Source organism: Pangasianodon hypophthalmus, chromosome 18, assembly GCF_027358585.1.
Source record: "Pangasianodon hypophthalmus isolate fPanHyp1 chromosome 18, fPanHyp1.pri, whole genome shotgun sequence".
In the NCBI taxonomy this organism is placed as follows: Eukaryota; Metazoa; Chordata; class Actinopteri; order Siluriformes; family Pangasiidae; genus Pangasianodon; species Pangasianodon hypophthalmus.
Genome location: NC_069727.1, coordinates 984,139 through 1,010,458, shown reverse-complemented (window position 1 = coordinate 1,010,458; position 26,320 = coordinate 984,139). Strand labels below are relative to the sequence as shown.

Sequence of the window (26,320 nt, the reverse complement as noted above, 5' to 3'; positions counted from 1 at the left end):
TAAATGTTAATGTTAGAATTTAAAGGAGAATGTTAGTGTTTGATGAGGAATGACATTGCTCTACTGATTTGAAGGTCATGAGGTCAAATCCCTTAACTCTTAACTGCAATAGACCAAATATATGATTATTAAACTTATTTCTAAACATTTTTATTCATTCCAAGCTTGAAATAGTCATGTTCTGCGGGCAGATAAATATTTTCTCATTTGCAGCATTTAGTTCTAGAACGAAACAAAATTATCTGCCAATAAAATAAGAAGATTTTAAAGTTTAAATGTGTAAAAGCATAAAACAGGCTGAATAATATTATATTTGATTTATAGTAATATCATAATAAGAAATATTCTATACATTTGACCCCATTCAAGATATTGTCACTTGCTAAGGTATCATTTTTTTGCGTGTGGTTTAGAAAGACGGAAACATTCAACATGTCTTCCAAATGCCTCTAAAATGATTCCCTCTTCCCTACATCAGTGCACTACTTAGGGAACAAAATAAGGATGTGTGTGAGAGCAAAAGTGTCTCGTTTTACAATACAATACAATCCGAGTGCTCCAGGAACAAACATGACAGCTCGTTAAAATAAATCCGAATAAAGCACACTAATCCCCCAGGCTTTGTCATGCATTAGCACAACCTTTTTATATCCTGTTTCCACACTTCGCTTCATTTTTATCAAACTGTGACGTTGTCAAGCATATTATATTTAAACTGCAACACATAAAATTAATTTATATATATAGACTCTGCTAGCAAACTCAGCTTCATGTTATTCAATGTAAAGATCTTTTGTTGTAGCTGAAAGTGACCTTGGAGATACGGTTATACATTCAGGATACAAAGGTCACTGTTCACAAGAAAGGAATCAATCAGAGATCCTAAAGATTGTACCACTCTCTGTGTTTGCAACTCTCATTTCACCATAGATGGAGCCAAACTGCTAAAGCGTGAGTGCTAGTACCCATTAAAACGCTCTTCAGGTGACCCTGTTTGATTTCTCATTACGGCAGAGATAAGTCTATAATTGGATCAAAATTGCCTATTAGCAGAACTTCATGATACGTGGCACATTTAAATGTCTTCTAACATCTGAGAGCATTTGATGCTATGGCATGTCTGAAATTAGATTCTAAATGACACATGAAGGAAGAGTAATGGAAGAGGAGTGTATTAATCATCCATGGGGTAAGAAAAGGCTATAAATATATCAAGAAAAACAAATTAATTAACAAACCTCCAACAAACACCAACTTTCAGCATCAAACACAACAAACACCATTTCAACTTTATCCAATAAATCCACCAAGAAACACCAGTATTCTCTACTCAAAACCAATTCTCCAACACCAACACCCTCTATTAAACACCAATAAAAACCAACATTATCCAGAAAACACAAACATCCACCATCAAAATCAACATCATCCATGAAACCCCAACATTCCCTATCAAATTCCACCTTTCTCCAAGACCAAAACCAACCAAGAAACACCAGCATCCTCTATGGAAAACCAGCAAACACCAACATTCTCCATTAAACACCAATAAACACCAACATTACCCAATCATTTCTCAATCAATAACCTAAATTCTCCAAGAAACACAATCATACTCCATCAACATTCAACCCCAACATCCAATAAGAAACACCAACATCAACATTCATAATCAAACACCAACATCTCTTATCAAAAACAATAACCACCAACCTTCTTAATTCAAACACCAGCACCCTTCATCACCAGTAAACACCAACATTAAACCAACATCCACCAAAAACATCCACCTAGAAACAAGTATACTTTATCCACCACCAACAAACATCAATATTCACAAACACCAACACTCTCTTATCAAAAACAATAACCACCAACCTTCTTAATTCAAACACCAGCACCCTTAACCCATCACAAGTAAACACCAACATTAAACCAACATCCACCAAAGACTTCTCCAATAACAACATTCTCAATCAAACATCAAAATGCTAAATCAAATTCCAACACCAGCATCCACCAAAACATCACTATTCCTCTAGTCAACACCAACACCTTCTTCAAATTCAACATTCTCTATTAAACTTATCATAATACTACACATCAAACACCAACATGTTATTTTGCTTAATAAATTCTCCATCAAGCACCAACAAACACCAGCATTCATTACCAAACACTAACATTCACCATTAAAAGCCAACATTCTCCATCAAACACCACCATTTCAAGACCAACATCCACCAAGAAACACCTATATTCCCTAGTCAATGTCAACAATCTTTATCCAACTTAATCAAACACCAACGCTCCCTATAGAATTCTGACAAACACTAACATTCTCCATACAAACATCCTCCAAGAAACACCAGCATTCTCCATCAAATGTAACCAAACACCAACCTCCTTCATCAAACACTAACAATCACTCCACTGGATTCACAAAATCCAACAAACTCAATCAAACATCAACATTCGAATTTGGCTCTAAACAATAATCAAAAGACACACGCAAGTACTACACTAACACAAAGTTTGGAATTGCTGGTGGGTTTTTTTTGAGAGTTCTTGTTGTAAAAGGAGAGATCATTTGTCCAGATGGATCATAAAGGGAATAATAAACACTACATTTCATATACAGTTAGTCTTTTTACTAGAAGGCTGGCCATTTTGGGAGACATTTATAAATGCTAGCACACAGAGCTACGAACTGGTTCTTCATTGCGAGTTGTTCCACCATGCTCATGTTTCCACCATGCTCCTCAGCTTTGTCTTTCATTTTCTAGAGTCACAAAATCACCCCATTATTTTGCCGTCACTCAGAAGCCATTTCAATCTGAAACTCCATTTTCATGGTATTTCCATTCGTCTAATCCACAATGAGAGGAAGCGAGACACAATAGAACAGCATCATTCCGGATATTAAAATGGTGTCATAGCACTCCTTTTATGACTTTTTCGACACTGTGATGTTGTTAATAGAGTCCTGGCTGCTAGCTAGGCTGCTTATTGAGGTTCCTTAAGCTTCAGGAAATGATAAAAGCCACCTTGAGTCTATTACATTGTTAGCAAGGTTGCTACAAATCTGCAGTGTTCCCCATTAGCAAGGCAGCATGAATTTTTTATGCACCAAGCATTCAAATCGCAGAGGCTAAAGGTGACAGATGCCATTAAATTGCTGTGATTTTGAATTTAATGCTTAATAAATACTTCTCTCACCTGTTTCTTCACCTCAGCTGTGGATTGGACATCATTTTACGGTAAATTAGCAGCAGGTGAGGTGGGATTTGGAGGTGTTTATGGATGAAGGCATCCATGTTGCTTTGATTATTTTAGAAAACAATTCCTTCCTCAGATAAAGAGTCATGCAAATGCAAAAGGAGCATATACACTCACCGTCCACTTTATTAGGAACACCTGTACACCCGCACATTCATGCAGTTATCTAATCAGCCAATCATGTGGCAGCAGCACAATGCATAAAATCCTGCAGATACAGATCAAGAGCTCCAGTTAATGCTCACATCAAACATCAGAATGAAGAAAAAGTCTGATCGCTGTGACTTTAACTGTGGCATGGATGTTGGTACCAGATGGGCTGGTGTGAGTTTTTCAGAAACTGCTGATCTCCTGGGATTTTCACACACGACAGTCTCTAGAGTTTACACAGAATGTTGCGAAAAACAAAAAACACTAAGTGAGCGACAGTTCTGTAGGCGGAAACACCTTGCTGATGAGAAACTTCAGAGGAAAATGGCCAGATTGGTTCAAGCAGCCAGGAAGGATGTAGTAACTCATATAATCACTCTTTACAACCATGATGAGCAGAAAAGCATCTCAGAATGCACAACACATCAAATCTTGAGGTGTATGAGCTACAACAGCAGAAGATCACATCAGGTTCCTCTCCTATCAGCCAAGAACAGGAATCCGAGGCTATCATGGACACACACTCACCCAAACTGGCAAGCTGAAGACAGGAAAAAGACCAGGTGGGACCTGTCCAGTTTGGGTGAGTCTGGCTGGCCCAGCGTAGTTTCTCGAGATCTTTGGGTTCTTAGCGTTCCTAGGGTTCTACTTGGAACCTTTTCTAAAAGGGAAAGCCTTCAGGGTGTTTGCTGTAGTTAGGAAAGGGTTCCTAAAGGGTTCTTTAGATTAAGGATTGTTCATTTTCTAAAGGGGGGGAGGGGTGTCACTGGTACAGTAATAGGGAAACACCCTATTGTAAGGTTCTACATAGAACCATTAAGGGTTCCCCAGGCAACCTGATATATATATATATATATATACTAGATATACTTAGAAAAAAAACAGGTTCTTAGCTTCCTGCAGGGGTTCTGCTTAGAACATTATCTAAAAAGGAAACTCTAAAGTGCTCCTCAGAGGTGACAAACCAGAGAACCCTTGTTCAGAGTGTAGACAGCGGTAACCGCCCCAGTCACCCGTACTCTCACCTCGCTCATGATCACGCTAAAGTTGACGGGGAAGAAATATTCTAGAGCGTACCTCTGACCTGCGACGTGATGCGATAAATAATGCAAACGGTGACTTTTACTTTTTACCCTGAAGAGGAAGGTGGAGAAAATGGCACAGCATGTGAAGCATCACATCAAACACACACACACACACACACACAGGACTCTGACATTTTCTGGCAGTTGTGTGTCATAAGTGCTAATTTTGATCAATTAACAAAAACATTTCATTATGATTATTATTCCTGTTTATTTCTGCCATATGTAAGTTAATATTTTTATTATTATTATAATTCTTTTTTTACTGATCACATTAGAGGGAAATTTTATGGCTTTCTCTGCTGGACAACATCCTCTTCACTGCTGTGTTTAGTTTTTTAAAACTTTTACATTTGGTGAATAAATCGAGATCAAAGATCAGTGACAAGCGCCAGAAACCTGGACGAGATCAGATCTCTCAATCAATTCAGCCACTTCATTTATAAAAGGAGAGGAAACACAAAAGATGGAGCTGCTCACCGCCATCTCACATTAAGTCAAGTGATCACTCAGCACTCTGCATTAAAAAACGAGAGAGAGAGAGAGAGAGACAGAGAGAGAGATGGAGAGAGAGAGAGACAGAGAGAGAGAAACAGGGAGAGACAGAGAGAGAGAAACAGGGAGAGATAGAGAGAGAGAAACAGGGAGAGACAGAGAGAGAGACACAGGGAGAGACAGGGAGAGAGAGAGAAACAGGGAGAGATAGAGAGAGAGAAACAGGGAGAGACAGAGAGAGAGACACAGGGAGAGACAGGGAGAGAGAGAGACTTTTAACTTCTGTTCAGTTCGGATGCAGTCCAGTTTCTGGCTGGATTGGAGTTTAGCTTTACCATAACAACTACAGCGTGTCCCAGACGTCTGCACACACGGGGGACTGTGTACACCAGCACCACGTGGGTCGTGTCTTCGTCAGTGGATGTTTGTGGACGTTCACTTCTCGGTCGGTCCTCAACACTTCCAGTCTTTATGTATTAGTTAATAAGTCTGGCAGAGAGTGTTGTGTGTGATGTGCTCGCCATGTTTCCTGTTAAAGTCCATGGCAACCTTGCGACAGCTTCAGTACCTATTTCAAAGGCATTCTTAAAAGCTATCTGTAAAAATATTTAATAGAAACTAAGTATGAAAACTTTTAGAAGAGCTTTCGCTAAAAAGCGTTCATTTCCTCTGTGTTTGCAGACTTTTGAGACACGCTGTGGAAGTGCATGAGTGTGATCAGTGAGCTCAGCTTTTTAATCACGCTGCTTGTGTTTAAAACAAGTTTGAAATTATTTCCACCTCAGAGAAACCTCATTAAAGTGTGATTATTAACCATTCAGCTAGAAGAAGAGGTTTACAGCTGAGATTCAGGAAGTCGGCTTGTTGAAAATAACTTAAAATACACACATGATCCATTGGTGTAACAGATATTTAACACTTTTATCTGCTAATGTTACCATTATTAAAAGTCCCTGTGGTAGACTGCATGTAAACATCACTACTGATTCCTTGCTGCTCATGCAGCGTAACACAGCGTAACACAGCGTAACACAGTGTAACACAGCGTAACACAGCGTAACACAGCGTAACACAACGTAACACAGCGTAACACAGCGTTACAGTGTAACACAGCGTTACAGCGTAACACAGCGTAACACAGCGTAACAGCGTTACAGAGTAACACAGCATAACACAACGTAACAGCGTAACACAGTGTAACACAGCGTAACACAGCGTTACAGCGTAACACAACGTAACACAGCGTAACACAGCGTAACACAGCGTTACAGAGTAACACAGCATAACACAACGTAACAGCGTAACACAGTGTAACACAGCGTAACACAGTGAAACACAGCGTAACAGCGTAACACAGCGTTACAGCGTAACACAACGTAACACAACGTAACAGCGTAACACAGCGTTACAGCATAACACTGTAACAGTGTAACAGCATAACACAGCATAACAGCGTAACACAGTGTAACAGCGTAACACAGTGTAACACAGCATAACACAACGTAACAGCGTAACAGCGTAACAAGCGTAACAGCTTAACACAGCATAACAGCGTAACACACTCAGAGGAATGCGCTATCCGCCCTCTTCTACATACCTGAGCTCACAGATCCCTACGATTGGCTGGAGCCCCTGTGATTGACAGGGGAGAGAGAGTATGCCCCTCCCACCCAGAGAGTTTTGCTCTCCTGGCTTCCAGCCACGCACGGCTGTGACATCATCGAGAGATCGCGAGTTGAAATGCTGACGATGACACAGCCATACACTTTAGAAGAGTATTTTGGAGACATTTTGGTAAATATTTTTCCTCAATAAAAAATAAAAGAAAATGTTTCAGAGAAATGTCGGACTCGCAGAGTGAAAGGAAGCACTTTCGCTTGAAGAAGCACATCACTGGTTTAAAAAACGAAGCAGTCATGCATCACACGGTGTCACGTCTCTCCTTATCACTTTCTATTCTCTGTATTTTCCATGTGGAGGAGCTGAGAAGTGGTTCATTTGACAGTAATAGCGGAAGCGACAGACGGAAATGTATCAAAATAGTCAACAGAAAGAAGAAGCTGAAACGTTTTGCTTTCTGACCATGTGTGTGTTTTTACTAATACTCCTCCACACGTCACAGTTACAGCCATGAAGACGTGTGTATAAGGCTGTGCTCGCTTTATATCCTACACTATACTGTAGTTTATACACACTTACTCACATGCTAGCACACATTCAGATTGCTGCTTTAATCTGTGATTTTCCCTCTGGGATTAATAACACTATCTATCTATCTATCCATCTATCTATCTATCTATCTATCTATCTATCCATCTATCTATCCATCTATCTATCTATCTATCTATCTATCTAAACTGGGACATTTTTTAATTAAATGATTATTTCAGTTCTCAAAAGAGAACATGTTTCAGTAAAACTACCAGCAGAACAGCGAGTGTCTGATGAGAAACCAGGCCACGCAGAAGATGAGTGTACACTGTGGACACGTGAAAGTTGCTGGAAGTACACCGTGGGACACGTGAAAGTTGCTGGAAGTACACTGTGGACACGTGAAAGTTGCTGAAAGTACACTGTGGACACGTGAAAGTTGCTGAAAGTACACTGTGGACATGTTGAAGTTGCTGGAAGTACACTGTGGGACACGTGAAAGTTGCTGGAAGTACACTGTGGGACACGTGAAAGTTGTTGAAAGTACACTGTGGACACGTGAAAGTTGTTGAAAGTACACTGTGGACACGTGAAAGTTGCTGAAAGTACACCGTGGGACACATGAAAGTTGCTGAAAGTACACTGTGGGACACGTGAATGTTGCTGAAAGTACACTGTGGGACACGTGAAAGTTGCTGGAAGTACACTGTGGGACACATGAAAGTTGTTGAAAGTACACTGTGGACACGTGAATGTTGCTGAAAGTACACTGTGGACACGTGAAAGTTGCTGGAAGTACACTGTGGGACACGTGAAAGTTGTTGAAAGTACACTGTGGACATGTTGAAGTTGCTGGAAGTACACTGTGGGACACGTGAAAGTTGCTGGAAGTACACTGTGGGACACATGAAAGTTGCTGGAAGTACACTGTGGTCACGTGAAAGTTGCTGGAAGTACACTGTGGACACATGAAAGTTGCTGGAAGTACACTGTGGACACGTGAAAGTTGCTGGAAGTTCACTGTGGACACGTGAAAGTTGCTGGAAGTACACTGTGGACACGTGAAAGTTGCTGAAAGTACACTGTGGTCACGTGAAAGTTGCTGAAAGTACACTGTGGACACGTGAAAGTTGCTGAAAGTACACTGTGGTCACGTGAAAGTTGCTGGAAGTACACTGTGGACACGTGAAAGTTGCTGAAAGTACACTGTGGGACACGTGAAAGTTGCTGGAAGTACACTGTGGGACACGTGAAAGTTGCTGGAAGTACACTGTGGGACACGTGAAAGTTGCTGAAAGTACACTGTGGGACACGTGAAAGTTGCTGAAAGTACACTGTGGACACATGAAAGTTGCTGAAAGTACACTGTGGACACGTGAAAGTTGCTGAAAGTACACTGTGGACACGTGAAAGTTGCTGAAAGTACACTGTGGACACGTGAAAGTTGCTGAAAGTACACTGTGGACACGTGAAAGTTGCTGAAAGTACACTGTGGGACACGTGAAAGTTGCTGAAAGTACACTGTGGACACATGAAAGTTGCTGGAAGTACACTGTGGACACGTGAAAGTTGCTGAAAGTACACTGTGGACACGTGAAAGTTGCTGAAAGTACACTGTGGGACACGTGAAAGTTGCTGAAAGTACACTGTGGACACATGAAAGTTGCTGGAAGTACACTGTGGACACGTGAAAGTTGCTGAAAGTACACTGTGGACACGTGAAAGTTGCTGGAAGTACACTGTGGCACGTGAAAGTTGCTGGAAGTACACTGTGGACACATGAAAGTTGCTGGAAGTACACTGTGGGACACGTGAAAGTTGCTGAAAGTACACTGTGGACACGTGAAAGTTGCTGAAAGTACACTGTGGGACACGTGAAAGTTGCTGGAAGTACACTGTGGGACACGTGAAAGTTGCTGAAAGTACACTGTGGGACACGTGAACGTTGCTGGAAGTATACTGTGGACACGTGAACGTTGCTGGAAGTATACTGTGGGACACGTGAATGTTGCTGAAAGTTCACTGTGGACACGTGAACGTTGCTGGAAGTATACTGTGGGACACGTGAACGTTGCTGGAAGTACACCGTGGGACACGTGCAGGTCTTTAAATAGAGCTGAAGACAATTTCAATACACTATTATAAGAATAGATGAAAACCAGACTCCTCACATGCGAAGAAGTTTTGTGGACAGGTTCAGGTTCTCACAGACGAACTTCTAAAGGACATCTAAAGAGAGGAGTTGATCATTTCAGGCGTTTCCATAGCAACAGAGTGCGCCCAATCAGGGGAGTGTATCCTTCAGTAGCTCGCTGATGATTTACGGTTCATGGGTGATTGCTGGTGTTTGGTTGTGTCTCCTGAAAAAGTGTGATCTCTGTCTGGAATGAGCCATAAGAAAGAAAGAAAGAAAGAAACAGAAGGGTTCGTGACAGAGTGCGTGACCACGAACTCTGAGACGTCGCACGTAGCTCTCAGAGTCTCGGAGTTCGTGGTCACGCGCTCTGTCACGAACCCTTCTGTTTCTTGCTTTATGGTATTGGATTAGCGTTTTAACCGTGAGATGTGTGGAGAAATTTCTCTAACAGAAAGTCTTTTTCATTATTACTCATTGGTGACTTTCTTTCTTTCTTTCCATTATTTTCCTTTTACATTCATTTTATTTATACATTATTTCCTAATTATTTATTAAGATTTTGCAATTTATCGTTCTACATTCCTTACTTTTTACATTCTTTCTTTCTTTCCATTTTTTCTTTCTACATATTCTATACACTCTTTCTTCCCTTCTTTTTTACACTATATATTTATTCATTACATTCCATCTTTCTACTTCTTCTTTCCTTCTCTATGGTCTATTGTGATATTTAATGTTTTAATATTTAAGAAATATTCTATAACATACAGAGAGAGAGAGAGAGAGAGAGCATGAGTGTGTGTGTGTGTGTGATTCCCTGATTTTCTCCTACTGCTAATTTACAGTCAGGAGTCATGCTCAAGGACACGGTGTGTATGTATGTGTGTGTGTGTGTGTGTGTGTGTGTGTGTGTGTGTGTTTGTTACTGGGTGAATCATCACAGCCCCCTGCATCTTCTGAGGGAGGTTACAACAGCAGGCTCTCTGTCAATCTCCACACACACACACACACACACACACACACACACACTCACACACTCACACACACACACACATGTATGGACATACAAATTCATTGCAGTTCATTGCTAATATTTAGGTTGGTGCCAACCAATCAGTGCAGAAATGAGTGTGATTGGTTTATCAAGGCAACCAATGACAGTAAAGAGGAGGCGGAGCTTACCAGACCTATAGTTAATGTGTAACCTGCTCCCGATTCCAAAATCGAGTAAATACATCTTTACTAATTATTGTCACATGATGCTTAGTGAAGTATTTGAATAATAAAATTATTACATTTTATAAATTAAGACATAAAGAAAAGGATGATTCGATGTAAACCGGAGCCGATTGGTGTTTTTAGCAGTGTTTGTACTGCGTTTTGATGTTTATTAATAGTTTCCTGCAATAATTTACTGTAGATAAGGAATTAGCATCTGGTAAACCACTGAAAAACACAATAACAGCACCATTAGGTGTATTTAAATTAAAAAAGCTAACGCTAATTTGACAGATCATGCTAATCGGTTGTGTCCCAATCCACTATGACTAAACTCATCTCATCTCTGATCTGATGTGATGAATGAACACTTCATCTGAAATCTTGAGTCCACACGGAAACATCTGCGCCTCAAATTAATAAAACAATTAGCATAATTGTCATTAAGGCTCGCAGATCTGCATTAGTGGTAATTAGTGTTTTTAAAGGAGCGTGTGTTTATTAGACACAGCGCAGTGACTCCATCAGTACACTCCATCGTCCCACCCCGTCCTCGATACACTCCATCCTCAATACACTGCAACCTCGATCCAACCCGTCCCGATACACCCCATCCTCGATACACCCCGTCCTCGATCCACCCCGTCCTCTATCCACCCCGTCCTCGATACACTCCATCCTCGATACACTGCAACCTCGATCCAACCCGTCCCGATACACCCCATCCTCGATACACCCCGTCCTCTATCCACCCCGTCCTCGATACACTCCATCCTCAATACACTGCAACCTCGATCCAACCCGTCCCGATACACCCCATCCTCAATACACCCCGTCCTCGATCCACCCCGTCCTCGATACACTGCAACCTCGATCCAACCCGTCCCGATACACCCCATCCTCGATACACCCCGTCCTCTATCCACCCCGTCCTCGATACACCCCGTCCTCGATACACTGCAACCTTGATCCAACCCGTCCCGATACACCCCATCCTCGATACACCCCGTCCTCTATCCACCCCGTCCTCGATACACTCCATCCTCGATACACTGCAACCTTGATCCAACCCGTCCCGATACACCCCATCCTCAATACACCCCGTCCTCGATCCACCCCGTCCTCGATACACTGCAACCTCGATCCAACCCGTCCCGATACACCCCATCCTCGATACACCCCGTCCTCGATACACTGCAACCTCGATCCAACCCGTCCCGATACACCCCATCCTCGATACACCCCGTCCTCGATACACTGCAACCTCGATCCAACCCGTCCCGATACACCCCATCCTCGATACACCCCGTCCTCGATCCACCCCGTCCTTGATACACTCCATCCTCTATCCACCCCGTCCCGATACACCCCGTCCTCGATCCACCCCGTCCTCGATACACTGCAACCACGATCCAACCCGTCCTCGATACACTCCAGCCTCGATACACCTCGTCCTCGATCCACCCCGTCCTCGATCCACCCCGTCCTCGATCCACCCCGTCCTCGATACACTCCAGCCTCGATACACTCCAGCCTGAATACATTCCAACCTCAGTGCACTGCAACCTCGATACACTCCGTCCTCGATACCCTCCATCCTTGATACACTCTGTCCTCGACACACCCCGTCCTCTACACACCCCAGCCTCGATACACTCCAACAGAGTCACATTTAATGTGAGACATCTACAGCAAAGTCATTTGTCTCATTTGCATTAGGGTAAACATCTGAATAAAGCAAATATGGGCAAATATATCAGAGATGGCAGATGACTGCACCTGTCTGTCTCTCTGTCTGCCTGTCTGTCTTTCTCACTCTGCTGTCTCTTTGACTCTCTGAGAGTAAAAAATTGCAGGACAACTCTACTGTCCTGCTGCCATCTCTATTTTTCTTTTCATACACAACTGAATTGCTTTCATTGCCTTCTTCTAAATGTATTCATTCATTTATCTTGAGGAAGCACTTTATCCTGATCAAGGTAGCGGTGGATCCAGAGTCTATCCGGGAAACACTGGGCGTGAGGCAAGAATGCTTCTTGAAGGCATGGCATTCTATCACAAAGCACCACTCATTCACACCTAGGAGCAATTTAGCAAAGCCACTATACCTACTGGTTGGTGTTTTGGGAAGTGGAAGGAAACTAGAACTTAGAACAACCCAGACAGACACGGAGAGAACATGACAAACCTGGCGAAAAAAATACCTTGCTCCATAATATGGCTTTAGTCTCATCTTCAGCTGCTCCACCCATGGCTCACAGAGCATCTGATGTCTTTTGTACTCTTTTCTGGACACGAGTTTTGGGATGTCGATTGGCTGTCCACACTTCCCTGCATTGGTTTCGAGCAGTAAAACAAACACTTCAATCAGGAACCTGAGCCCAGGAATACTACTCGCTGCACCACCACTCCACCCAGGTTACCGATTACATCCTGGTCTATTTCAACAATGCTAGCAGTCACAATCATCACGAAGTCCTGCTGTGAATCTGAGCTATGGATTTTTTTTTACACCTTTTATTTTATTCCTGAACTGTTACGTGTACTCTCTTGGATGAACTCTGTGTCTTTTTTGCCAGATCTTCAGAATATTTATTTAGATTTGCTATCCATACTCTGATTTCTTAAAACAAATGCATGTCCATCTATTTATCCACTTCTTTCTTTTATCTCTCCCTCACACAGAGCTGGTGAGATTTGCCTGTTAGCTATGTTACATAATCAGCAAGTCTCACTCTCTCTTTCTGTCTGTCTCTCTTTCGTACAGCTTTATTACAGCCAGGAGTAAGACAGAAGGCTCCAGCCTGCCGCCTGCTGAGACATAATGAGTGTTTATGTGGTTTGGGTGAATCTGGGTGGACATGTTTAGCCACTGATTTTTGGCCAGATGCAGATTTAACCCTTGTCTTGTCTTGAGCTGTGACACCGATACAGGAAGAGAGAGAGAGAAAGAGGATAGAGTGATAAAGGTGGATGGAAAAAGAAAGAGAGATAGATGGTAATCAGTCAGGGAGGAAGGTATCGACCAGATCCTTTTAAAAACAGGGAAACCCGTGTGTGTGTGAGAGAGTGTGTGTGTGTGTGTGAGAGAGAGAGGATTGGAAGAAGACTTGGTTTCCATGGCAACCAACAAGGATGTTGGCATCAGACAGTGACTGCAGCAGTCAGATGGAGGAACGAGGGATGGGATTTACCCCAAGAACAGCTCTTCTGGGTGGTCTACCATAAAGCTTGCCCTTGATTCTCCATGTTCCTCAAAAGCATAAAGATTGAAGCTGCACCACACACCCTCACCCTCCACCCTCTCAGCTCTGCCCTTGCTGCAATGTCAGCATCTCTCCGCTGTTTCCTCTCTCTTGCTTCATCTACAGTATCCTCACAAACCATGTCTGGACAAAGGAAAGGAGTGGCACCTTTCTGCAATATGCAAGTAATAAACACTGTGTGTGTTATAGTGAAATACTGAGTGACAGGGAGGTGTGATGAAGCAGAGTTTCTGCTACCACTCTGAAGTTACTGCTACTACTCTGAAGTTACTGTTACCACCCTGACGTTACTGCTACCACCTGTTTCATGATCTTCTTTCCAGGAGGTTGTCTCATCTCTACAGTCCACCCCTCCAGTTCTCCCAGACTGTTGGTTCAATTCTTGGTCACCTCCCTGTGTTTTACCACATGTCCAGCCTTCTTCTACATTGCCCAGCTTAAGAAATGATTCTTTTCCCCTGCTTAGATGGGTCCCTCAACAGAACTTGACATCTTCAGCTCTCCAGTGAGGTTCTTTATGGTTCTTGATCAGACTGGGTCACTTTGGGCTCTTTATTAGGTCACTCTAACATCATCCTGGCTTTATGTTTAGGTCCAAGGTCACTCAGTGGTGTTTTTCCTTCATGAACCTCCCATTCTTGGTTCTAGTATGATGCCACCATAATAGGTAGAGATGGTATTAGCAAGTTGGTTTTTGACAGATGTTGTTATGGTTCTCCCAGAGAGTCTGTTGGTGCCCATTAGTCACCTCCCTGCATTTTGTCCAACATCCATGGTTCTCCTCCACTACCCAGATTAGTTCCTCATCACAACTCTTCACACATCTTCGGCTCTCAAGTGAGGTTCCTTAGGGTTCTTTAGGCATCTAGGACATTCAAGGTCTCTTTGTGAAGCCATTCTAAAGCGATCTTGGCTTTGTGTCCAGGTTCAAGGTTGTGTACACTCAGGGGTGGGTTTTCTTTAAGAACCTCTTCTTCCCAGTCTATCATGATAACACCTTGATGGTATGATATTTTGACAGGCGTTCATGGTTCCTGTTCTCTCATCTCTTCATTACACCATTAAAAGTTCTATATGTCCGATATCCAGCCACATCATCCAGCTTGAGATACGGTTCCACACCACAGCTCAGATGGGTTCCTCAACATAACCCAACAGTAAAGTTCTACACAGAGAACCTTGGACTGGTTTTTGTTCAGAAATGAACTGCGAATTGTGGCACCTCGTATTCACAGGTATTTGTCTTTCTGAATTATGTCCAATCAGTTTCATTTGGACATTTGGCAGATTTGGACTTCTAATCAAGTTCTGGGGACATCTGAGGGATAATCAGATAAAACACTGTGCACCTGAGCTCACTTCTGAGTGCCAGAGTAGCGGTTCTGATATACTCCAGTTACTGAACACGTTTCAGCCTTTTTTTAAGTTTTAATAAATTTGAAATATTTCTGTCTCACTCTTTTTTTTTCCACTTCATCCACTCTCTTTCATTATTATCATTATTATTATTATTATTATTATTATTATTATTATACAGTGTTGTTGTATTGTACAGTTAAATTCACCGTGTTGTGTTGTCTTTACTCAGAACCGCAGTGCATTCTGGGATACTGTTGTCGTCCCCTGAGCTTAAACAGTGGGGTGTGTGGGTGGTGTGTGAACATGTTTTTAAATGTGTGTGTGTGTGTGTGTGTGTGTGTGTGTCATTTGAAAGCTTTTCTCTCTTATTAGATTCATAAAACATTGAAAATGTCCTGCAGGCGTCCTCTCCGGCTCAGCCTGGCCTTTACCAATAATTAATCTCTCCTGACTCCACCTGCAGCGTGCGTGTGTGTGTGTGTGTGTGTGTGGGTGTGTGTGTGTGTGTGTGTGGGTGTGTGTGGGTGTGTGTGTGTATGTGTGTGCCAGCATCCTTGGAGAAATGGATTCTCTGGCTGTGAGAACAGCACGATATTAAATGCAGGAGGAAAAAGCAATTTCACCTATAGAGGGATAAATAAATAAATAAATATATAAATAAATAAAGCAAAATATAATATAATCCTACTACACATTTATGTAATACTAATGCTAACATATGTTTACATCCTGTTTCCAGTCCTAAAATAAACCGCAATGAAGGGAACGTGGCCTAAAATTGGAAGGCAGAGTTTTTACGTTAGAAATGTTTCTAAATATCTCTATTTTATTAAATTATTTAAAAAACACACACCCAAGCACAAGTAATTTTATGGATGTCGCTCAAAGTCAAATTTTCACAGGATATTCCAAAGAAAAAATTATTATTATTATTATTATTATTATTATTATTATTATTATTATTACTGCATCTAACTTTAATACATAATCAGAAAAAAATATTGTGTTTTAATAATGACACTGTTTAAACTTGTGTTAAACTTCTACCTAAAAAACAAACAAACAAAAAATTCAAATGCTTAATAAATACAAATAAAAGTGTTCATATCAGAATCACCTTTATTGCCGTGGGTTTACATGTACAAGGAATTTGTCTTAGTGTACTGGTGTTTAGTAATAACAGTAAAATACAAGAAATAAAAATAATATTAATATATCAATAATGATTAACTTATTTTTATTTTCAAAATATAAAACTTACCAAAATTAACCAACTCAAATCAGTGGCATTTAATATATATATATATATATGTATTCATTTGCATAATATTTTCTTATGTTTACAAGATCTATTTTTTATGAATTCATTAAAAACAAACAAAAACAAATAAACAAACAAAAATACTAAAAATACCTTAAAATGCTCAGTGGAATAAACATACGAAAATAAATATTTCATTTATGTTTGAATCTTGTAAAAGTTGTAAAAATATAAATGTTATTAATGGAAAAAAGTCAAAATATAAAAATCTGAAGCATGACTGAGTAAATCCTGTAGAGTTATTTATCATAAATTAATTTTCATTTGCTTTTGACATTTTCACAGAACTTTGTTATTGTATAAAGGTTTCCTCGAGGACGTGTGTGTGTGTGTGCGTGTGTGTGTGTGTGTTTAAGCTGTTATTGATGGTGTAATCTGTGTGTTATCAGCAGCGATAAACACCTTTAACCATTTAACACATTAACCAGCATTAACATGACCCTGCTGTGTGTGTGTGTGTGTGTGTGTGTGTGTCATTTAGGGCAAATCCAAAGCATTCCCTAAGAGAAAGTGCTTCCTTGATCACATGATAAGGAGGTCACATGACATTAATGGTTTGTGTACGTATCTGCTATGGCAACACTGGAATCTGTGTGTGTGTGTGTGTGTGTGTGTGTTTCTCTCTGGATTTCTCTGTTGCTTAGCAATGTGAGTCAACGAAAAGAACAGAGTGTGAATTACACCACCGTTTAAAACCCCTATACACACACAATATAATAATAATAATAATAATAATAATGATAATAATAATAATAATAATAATAATCAGCACTTAGAAGGTCAACTCAGGTAAATTTCAGGTGTTGTTCTGAATCACGTGGATCATTTACACTTTTTATTAAACAAACAGTGTGAACAATTTTTTTCTCACTACTATCAATCATCACTAATAGCTATCACTAATAGCTACTGAATTCTGGATGCTGATTGGTCAGAAGGTGTTGATTAATTTTCTATAACAGCAGCTCTGACAGTAGCGCAGGTTTATATTAATGTGTTCGTTCTAATATGTTATGGTTTCTATAGCAACAGCTCATTCACAGGGACTCGTACAGCGGACGATCCACTGATAATAAACAGATTAAAAACTAATTGCTGATGTGGTGAAGTTTTCTATTACAGGTAACATGTATGGAAGGAGTCTCCAGTGTCAGCGCTTTGTAACCGTCAGAGTTAAAGCTGTAACTTTACGTTTTCCGACATCTTCAGGACAGAGGAGTTTACGCTTCTTTGTGGTTTCTCTGTAAAATGACAAGCTTCGGTTTTTTTTGTCTTATTAACTTGAAGAGAGAGAGGAAAAAGAGGGAACGGGTGTCTATGGCTGCTATAACGTAAGTGACAACAGGAAGTAACTTGTTTAAGATGAAATGAAACTATAGACAGATAAAAAAGCATGACGTGTCATTCTTTAATAAATGAATAAATCGTAATTGTTGGTAAATTGCTGTTGTGTAAGAGGAATAAAACACTTGGGGATGTGCTGTTATAGGAAAATGATCACTTTGTGGTAGTAACAGTAACTCCGCTTCTTCACACCACACTGTTTTCTCCATTCTACACAAATTAGTAATGACACTGTAAAGCAACAAATCTAAACAATCGGCTCGAATGATTCCTCGGACCAATCGTACATCACATGTGGTCTGACATTTTTCAACTTTAGTTCCTACCTGCACTTAGTTCCCACAAAAATGGAAGAAATACTTATAAGCGTGGTTTTATGTTATCTGGTCATATACGAGCTCTCATTAAATGTGTATAAAGACGTTACGCAGAAAACTAAAGCTCGGAAGGAAGCAGCAGAGATCGTTGGTGAGTTAGCTAACAGTTAGCTAACTTTGCTAATCTAATCTGAGAACAAAGCTAAAATGATGTCAAATGGAAAAAAAGGGTTTCACACTGATCAGTGTGTTATTTTAGTTGTGTGTAGCATAGGTAGCTTTAGAAGTGATATATAGCTACTACTGTTTCTCATTGTAACTAAAAAAAAAAAAAAACAATGGACACACCCTCGAGTATAGCCCAGAGCTGTGATTGGACAGTGATTGTGATCCCAGAGCTGTGATTGGACAGTGATTGTGATCCCTTAGCTGTGTTTGGACAGTGATTGTGATCCGTGAGCTGTGATTGGACAGCGATTGTGATCCCTGAGCTGTGATTGGACAATGATTGTGATCCCAGAGCTGTGATTGGACAGTGATTGTGATCCGTGAGCTGTGATTGGACAGCGATTGTGATCCCAGAGCTGTGATTGGACAATGATTGTGATCCCAGAGCTGTGATTGGACAGCGATTGTGATCCGTGAGCTGTGATTTGACAGCGATTGTGATCCCAGAGCTGTGATTGGACAGCGATTGTGATCCCAGAGCTGTGATTGGACAGTAATTGTGATCCCTTAGCTGTGTTTGGACAGTGATTGTGATCCCAGAGCTGTGATTGGACAATGATTGTGATCCCAGAGCTGTTATTGGACAGTGACTGTGATCCCTTAGCTGTGATTGGACAGTGACTGTGATCCCTTAGCTGTGTTTGGACAATGATTATGATCCCAGGGCTGTGATTGGACAGTGATTGTGATCCGTGAGCTGTGATTGGACAGCGATTGTGATCCCAGAGCTGTGATTGGACAGCGATTGTGATCCGTGAGCTGTGATTTGACAGTGATTGTGATCCCAGAGCTGTGATTGGACAGCGATTGTGATCCGTGAGCTGTGATTTGACAGTGATTGTGATCCCAGAGCTGTGATTGGACAGCGATTGTGATCCCTGAGCTGTGATTGGACAGTGATTGTGATCCCTGAGCTGTGATTGGACAGCGATTGTGATCCCTGAGCTGTGATTGGACAGTGATTGTGATCCCTTAGCTGTGACTGGACAGTGATTGTGATCCGTGAGCTGTGATTGGACAGTGATTGTGATCCCTGAGCTGTGTTTGGACAGTGATTGTGATCCGTGAGCTGTGTTTGGACAATGATTGTGATCCCTGAGCTGTGATTGGACAGTGATTGTGATCCCAGAGCTGTGATTGGACAGTGATTGTGATCCCTTAGCTGTGTTTGGACAATGATTGTGATCCCTGAGCTGTGATTGGACAGTGATTGTGATCCCAGAGCTGTGATTGGACAGTGATTGTGATCCCTGAGCTGTGATTGGACAGCGATTGTGATCCCTGAGCTGTGATTGGACAGTGATTGTGATCCCTGAGCTGTGATTGGACAGTGATTGTGATCCCTGAGCTGTGATTGGACAGTGGTTGTGATCCCTGAGCTGTGATTGGACAGTGATTGTGATCCGTGAGCTGTGATTGGACAGTGATTGTGATCCGTGAGCTGTGATTGGACAGCGATTGTGATCCCTGAGCTGTGATTGGACAGTGATTGTGATCCCTGAGCTGTGATTGGACAGTGATTGTGATCCCTGAGCTGTGATTGGACAGTGATTGTGATCCCTGAGCTGTGATTGGACAGTGATTACATTTCAGTGTAGCATGGCTGCAATGCAGCGATGATGTACTTTCAGTTCTGACATAAATTCAGCTTTGAAACACCAAAACCTTGCTGATTATTTTTCCTTAAAGAGATAAAACAGCGTAAGAGAGATGCAACAAATGTTTTGTAACATTTTCTGCACGTCATTAAGCAAAAGCAAAACCTTTTGTATTTCACATTTTTTTCCACCAGATTGCTTTTTTTTACGTAGAAGGACCACAAAAGAACACTCACGGGTTCTAAAGGTTCTCCTTTATACATATAGTGTAGATGATTTTACAATTAATGCTTCAATAAATATACAGAGTGTCTGCAAAGTCAGGAACCAATGGGATTAAATTACATACAGTACACCTGATTTTGTATTAATTATTCATTTAATTATTTTATATTTATTTTTTTCTTACAGTGAAAAATGGCATTAAAATGGGATGAAAGGTTAGAGATAGTGCTTCTTGGTACTTTCATCAGTTCCTGACTTTTCAGACACCCTGTACACTGTTCCCATTCTACATACAATCCAGAAACACACACGCAGACACACAGACACACACACACACACACACACACACACACAGAGAGAGAGTCCCATATCTCCTCCTCTCAGTAATGGATATTTAACAAGGCTAATAAGAGATCGTGTGATTTATTCGGGTCACAACATCTGTCACCTCCAACCGGACACACACACACACACACACTCTCCCTCTCTCTCCATCATGAGTCCTCACTCCACCCCATCAATCACACAGATCAGTTCTCCAGCTCAGATTTCAGAGTTTATGACATTTTTAGTAAATTTCGCATCATTTTAACTAAAAAGAATCTCCACTGTCTCATTTTACTCTTCAGCTTCATTACATGTCAAGATTTTACACTTCAGCACACTGTGCATCCTCGCTAGAGTCTCAGTTTACACACAAGCACAAGTCAGACGAATATAGATAGCTAGGTAACTAACTAACGAATGCTAGCTAATGAGTTAGCTTATTGTAGTTAGCTTATCATAAACATTTGTTTACTTCATATGATCACTTCACTGCAAATGCAAATTAGGGATTTATACCAAATTAGCTAGCGAGTTATATTAGCTAGCTAAATATAAATGTATAGAAACAATTTCACAAATAAAACCACTGAAACTCTCAGTTTCTACAACTACTGTATTTACATCATCATTCATTACGCCTCACGTCACTGGCCATACAGGAGAGGAAAAAAGCAAATTACAATTAAAAAATGTGTAAATTTACTAATAATATTGATTGCTTCATACTTAGACAAGGAGTCATTCATAATTAATGATTCTTCAACGACCAACTACAACTCCTCCACCTACAACTCCATGTGGCCCCTCCCACAACACCACCTGACCCCCTACCACCTACAACCTCACCTGACCCCCCATCACCCCACCTGATACCTCACCAATTACAACCCCACCTGGCCCCTCCCACAACACCACCTGACCCCCCACTACCTACAATCCCACCTGGCCCCTCCCACAACACCACCTGACCCCCCACTACCTACAATCCCACCTGGCCCCTCCCACAATCCCCCCCCAACAACCACATCACCTTTCTGAAGTCTGATCATTTGATTTGTAATTTTCACCATCTTGCAAGTACATTTAATCTTTTCTGCTGTTTTTCATGCTACACTAATGTCCTGCCCACAACTCAGCCAGACTCCGCCCCTTCCTGCTGTTTCATAGTATTTCAGATTTCTACCTGAATGAGTTACTGATGCCTCGATGTTTATGAAGCTCAGTTCAGTGCTTGCTGATAAAATGATAAAGATTTTACTGTATGATGTGACCATACCAGAAAAAAATTAATATTTTCACATCAGGAAGGAAAATCGAGTGCTGAAGTAAACATTGGAAAAGTCGTAAACATTCTGCATGGCATGAATGTTGAGAACTTTACCTAATGAAATGTGAAACAGTGGAACGTGTACGGAATCCGTATTTAACCTTCGACAGTGAAAATGAGTTTCTCTACAGAAGTTGCCTAAAATGTTTCACTTTGGCGCCAAAAGAGTCGTTAAAAATGATTCATTCCTGAATCGAATCTTCTGTTTAAAATCGTGTCTAAAGAGTTGTGTAATGTAAGAAAAATAACAACAACAACAACAACAACAACGAGAATTTTCCACGACTCAACTAATTGTTCTTCTCATTTCATCTGTGCTTGAAGAATTCGTCTAATTGCAGGGAGAGTCACGATTCCCGTGCACGCTCACAGAGCGGAACCACCGCTGCATCCGTGAAGGCGGGAGATCGAGAAAAGAACGCTTCATTCCTTCAGTTTTACAAAGAAAAAAATCAAAGGACACTGGGATGGAAAGAGAGATGGAGTGCATGATACAGGAGGGATTTACTGTCTCAGTGTATCTCAGATTCTTCCCACCTTTTTTCTCCATCCCTTCATTGCTGTTTTGAATTCCACACACACACACACACACACACACACACACACCATCCCACGGATACAAGATGCAAAGATGGAAATATGGTGCAATTGATTGAATTTTTTTCCAGAGTGTGCATTCTGAGGAAAAAAGCTGCGGAAAAAAAGAGAGAAGTGCTTTTTATTTTCCTACCTGAGAACAGAGAAGTGATGCTGTTCACGGCTTCGGCTGAGAGGATGTGCAGAGAGGACAGAGGAGAGAGGAGGAGGAGGAGAGAGGAGGAGGAGGAGACACTTCAGGGAGTGGTAGAGAGAGAGAGAGAGAGAGAGAGAGAGAGAAAGAGAGAGCTGGAGGGAGGGAGCTGACGTTATTATGTGTGAAGCCTGCAGGGATGCATGTGCTATCCTGGGTAAAGGGCGAGAGACATAGAGAGAGAGAGAGAGAGTGAGAGAGAGAGAGGAGGGGGTGAATGTCTTCCCTGTTTAACTCTTGGCATCACAAGGCTTTTCTTCCATCCTTCCTTCCTTTGGAATCCCTACAGCAGGAGTCCTTGGCTGTGATTGGTCGCTCGAGGCGGTGATGTCATCATGTCAATAAAACTCACGACGATAAAAATGACATTCCTTGCAAATTAGCCCTCAGACACAAGAGAAGGACAATAACAAGCAAGGGCATCTCCTCAAGATTTACACACTCTCCCTGTGTGCGTGTGTGTGTGTGTGTGTGTGTGTGTGTGTGTAGTACATGGCTGTTTGTTACAAGCCCCTGATTGCCACTTGTCCTTGCGACGTTCATCAACAACACAAACCCTAATTAATTAAAGGGACGTATTTGAGCAGCAGCAGTCGTTGACCTTGGTGACCTTCAGGACGATGCCTACGGACCACGTTGCTGTGTGTCAGCTTTATTAAATCTGGATGACGGTTTAGCTCAGAGCGTAACGGCTAACAAGCACTCTCTCTCGTTGCTATAAAACAGCTGCACGTCCTGTACGCTCGCTAGCTACACACTGTTGTTATGCCGAATGAATAGAAATGTTAAAACACAGTCACTCCAATTAAATATTCTTAGCATAGACACTGTACATTTCCCATACTCCTTCTATATTTTATTCTTTGCTAATCAGCCTTTTTACGCTAGTCAGTCCTAGTTTGAAAAATTTTAAGCTGTATCCTTACACGAGAAGATAAAACAGTGCTGACAGAACCGTCGCTGCGACTGAGGATTGTGTTTTAAAGTTGTAAGTTAGATGTTTGTCCCATTTCCTGTTCACTAGAAGTTGGTTACTTTTAGCTAGCTAACAGCACTTCAGCACAATGATAACATATAATCTAGCGCTGACAACAACACAAAACACAATTTTGTGTTTGAGCTAAAACCATCACTGTTTAGTGTGGGTTGGCTTGTTATGCTAACTAGCTTGTTCTACTATTTTTACTAAAACTTCACAAGGATTTAACTGTTTTATTCAAATATGTAAAATATTTAAAATATCTTTTCCCCTCAGACAGGCAGTAATTATTCTTGATATCTTGATAACCCTAGGGATATCTAACCCTAACCCTAGCATTAGTTAATTAGCAGCCAGCTAGCTTCCTTTGTCACTGTATGAGCTAACTCATGAAAAGCTAGCAAGCAGTTGTGAGTACACGTGCACTGCTTTTTGTCTCTTTTTATCTTACAAGCTTTTTACAGCACATTCCATAGTAATATTTAATTTGAAAAATTTCTCATCTTTTGAATGTTGTGTCATAAAGAAATCAGCAGAACCTTTTCACAAGCTGTATATAACATCTTTTCAATGAAATATAGAGATATAAACCCAAAAGTTAGCTAAATTTAGCTAGGTACATAATTTAATGTTAAGCCATAGCAATATTTCCAGCTAGCCAGCTAGCTTGCTAACACTGGCTAGCAATAATACTGTAATACTGTAAATAAAATGCTTATATAAAATATGACTTTACATATAGAAGCTTAAATAAAACATTTGTAAGTTCATATATAGAAGCTTAATATATAAATTATGGCTTTATATATAAAAGCTTATATTAAAATGGTTAAATAGTTATTTTAATTAAAAACTGAGTTTATAGCTTATATTAAACGACTAGCTTGCTAACATTGGCTAGCAATGATAAAGCAAGGCAGGTCTCCATGCTTTCATGTATATAAGTGTGAATTGATTGTTAGCACACTGGGAAAAGGAGCGATTTCTCACCTGCCGTATAAAAAGCCGTGGCGAGTGTTGGAGGAAATTCTGACCTTTAATTCAACAAGCAGAAATTGGCAGGTGGAGCTGCGAGCGATCTCTCGCCTGGCGTGTGAAAAGCCCTTAATGCTGCAGTGTTAGCTGTGTTTCCAGCTGAATGTACGCTCAATAATGACACCCTGACCTTCAAATTCACCCTGAAGTCAATAGTGACGGAGAGAAAAAAAGAGGACAGAGATAAGAGAGGACTTATTTCACGGCCACACAATGAGGCGAGACGTTACGATGCGTTTGTTCGACACGCGGCCGGTTTAATGTGCGGGAAACGGCAGAGGATAGCAGATAAACGTCACCAAAGCCGAGGCTTTTAACTGATAATGATTATTATTTCCATTTCTCTTCTCCATTTCAGTGCAGACATGATCACTCATACAATGTAAAGTTTTTATACAAGCTTGAACAGATATCGTTATATCTGTATATACAGTTATATTACCAGTCAGATATGTTCACAGTTCCTCAGCTTATATAGAATTATATAAAACTTTATAGATTTACATAGTATATACTGTACAAGATCGAATAAATAATTAGATATAATCTTACTCTATGTATTGTGTATATTACTAATTAACAATATTACACAAAGAATACACATAGACGTTTATATTAAACTATACGCTTATACAAAATTATTATTCATTTACAGTAATAATATATCAACAAATAAATCATATATAATAATAAATCTTAAAGTTATACAGAAGCTTTTATTAATAATCAAATAATCAGGAGCAGTTTCTATAAGCTTATTAAGAATTCATTCTTATATTAATGTTAACTTCATTCAAACTGAAACTTCAACAATAAAATGTTAAATAATTTTAGCCTTATTTCAAACAACTCATACTGAAGATTTCAAAGTTTACATTAAAATTACATAACTGCATTCTGTACGAAATAAGCTGAAACTTAAATAAACAAAATTAAATAAAGTTATATGAATTTATCTATAAAAATGTATATAAAACTATAAGTTTATTAACAGAAGCTTAAATAAAAATATGACTAAATAGAAACTTACATAAGAGATGAGTCTATGTATAGATGCTTGCATAGAAAATTAAGAATATACCTATAAACTTTTACAAAAAATATATAGAGAGAAACTTAAAAAATGTTAGTATATATATAAAAAATAGGTAAAAAGGTAATCTATCTATCTATACTGTACAAAAGTACTATGTAAAAATAGTAGTCTCAGGTGCAGTGTGTGCAGTTTTATAAGGACATTATCTGTAAGTTTACTGAGTAAAACACTTCTTCTGCAAACTCTGACTGTTATTATTCTTAGTTAAGCTTAAGCTTATATTACAGAACTGTGTGTTTACATATATAAAAGTTTATCATTAAAAGTGATAAAAATTTTAAGGATAATATCATAGTTTCAATGTGACACGTATTTATTTTTATATCACCGTGCAACACATCACCACGCAACACAACACTGTAATCCAGTGAATCGCCATGGTAACCCTAACCCCGCTATAACACCGCTGCTGTAGGTTCTGCGAGGTTAATGGATGTTTTACAGGATGCCGCTGCCTCGCTGTGGATAAAGAGCAGTCGTGATGAATATACTCCGCCGTTCAGATGGTCATTTGTGGCCCTCGGTATGTTTGGAGTGTGTGATTCGAGTGTGTGTTTTGCACCTGCTGCAGGTTTTTTGAGGACGGTCGTCAC

At 40.4% G+C, this 26,320-nt stretch overlaps 1 protein-coding gene across 3 annotated transcripts in view; it reads right to left on the bottom strand.

The window, feature by feature from the left end:
• Positions 1–22,676, bottom strand: part of syt1a (synaptotagmin Ia) — a 232,393-nt gene extending 209,717 nt beyond the window's left edge. For 2 of the 3 annotated variants that reach the window (XM_034313332.2, XM_053241617.1), the window contains exon 1: positions 22,558–22,645. The gene's annotated coding sequence lies outside the window, so the exon portion shown is untranslated. Of the gene's footprint in view, positions 1–22,557 lie in introns of all 3 variants that reach the window. The other variant, XM_053241616.1, reaches the window with a different exon arrangement.
• Between the last annotated feature and the right edge of the window lie 3,644 nt (positions 22,677–26,320).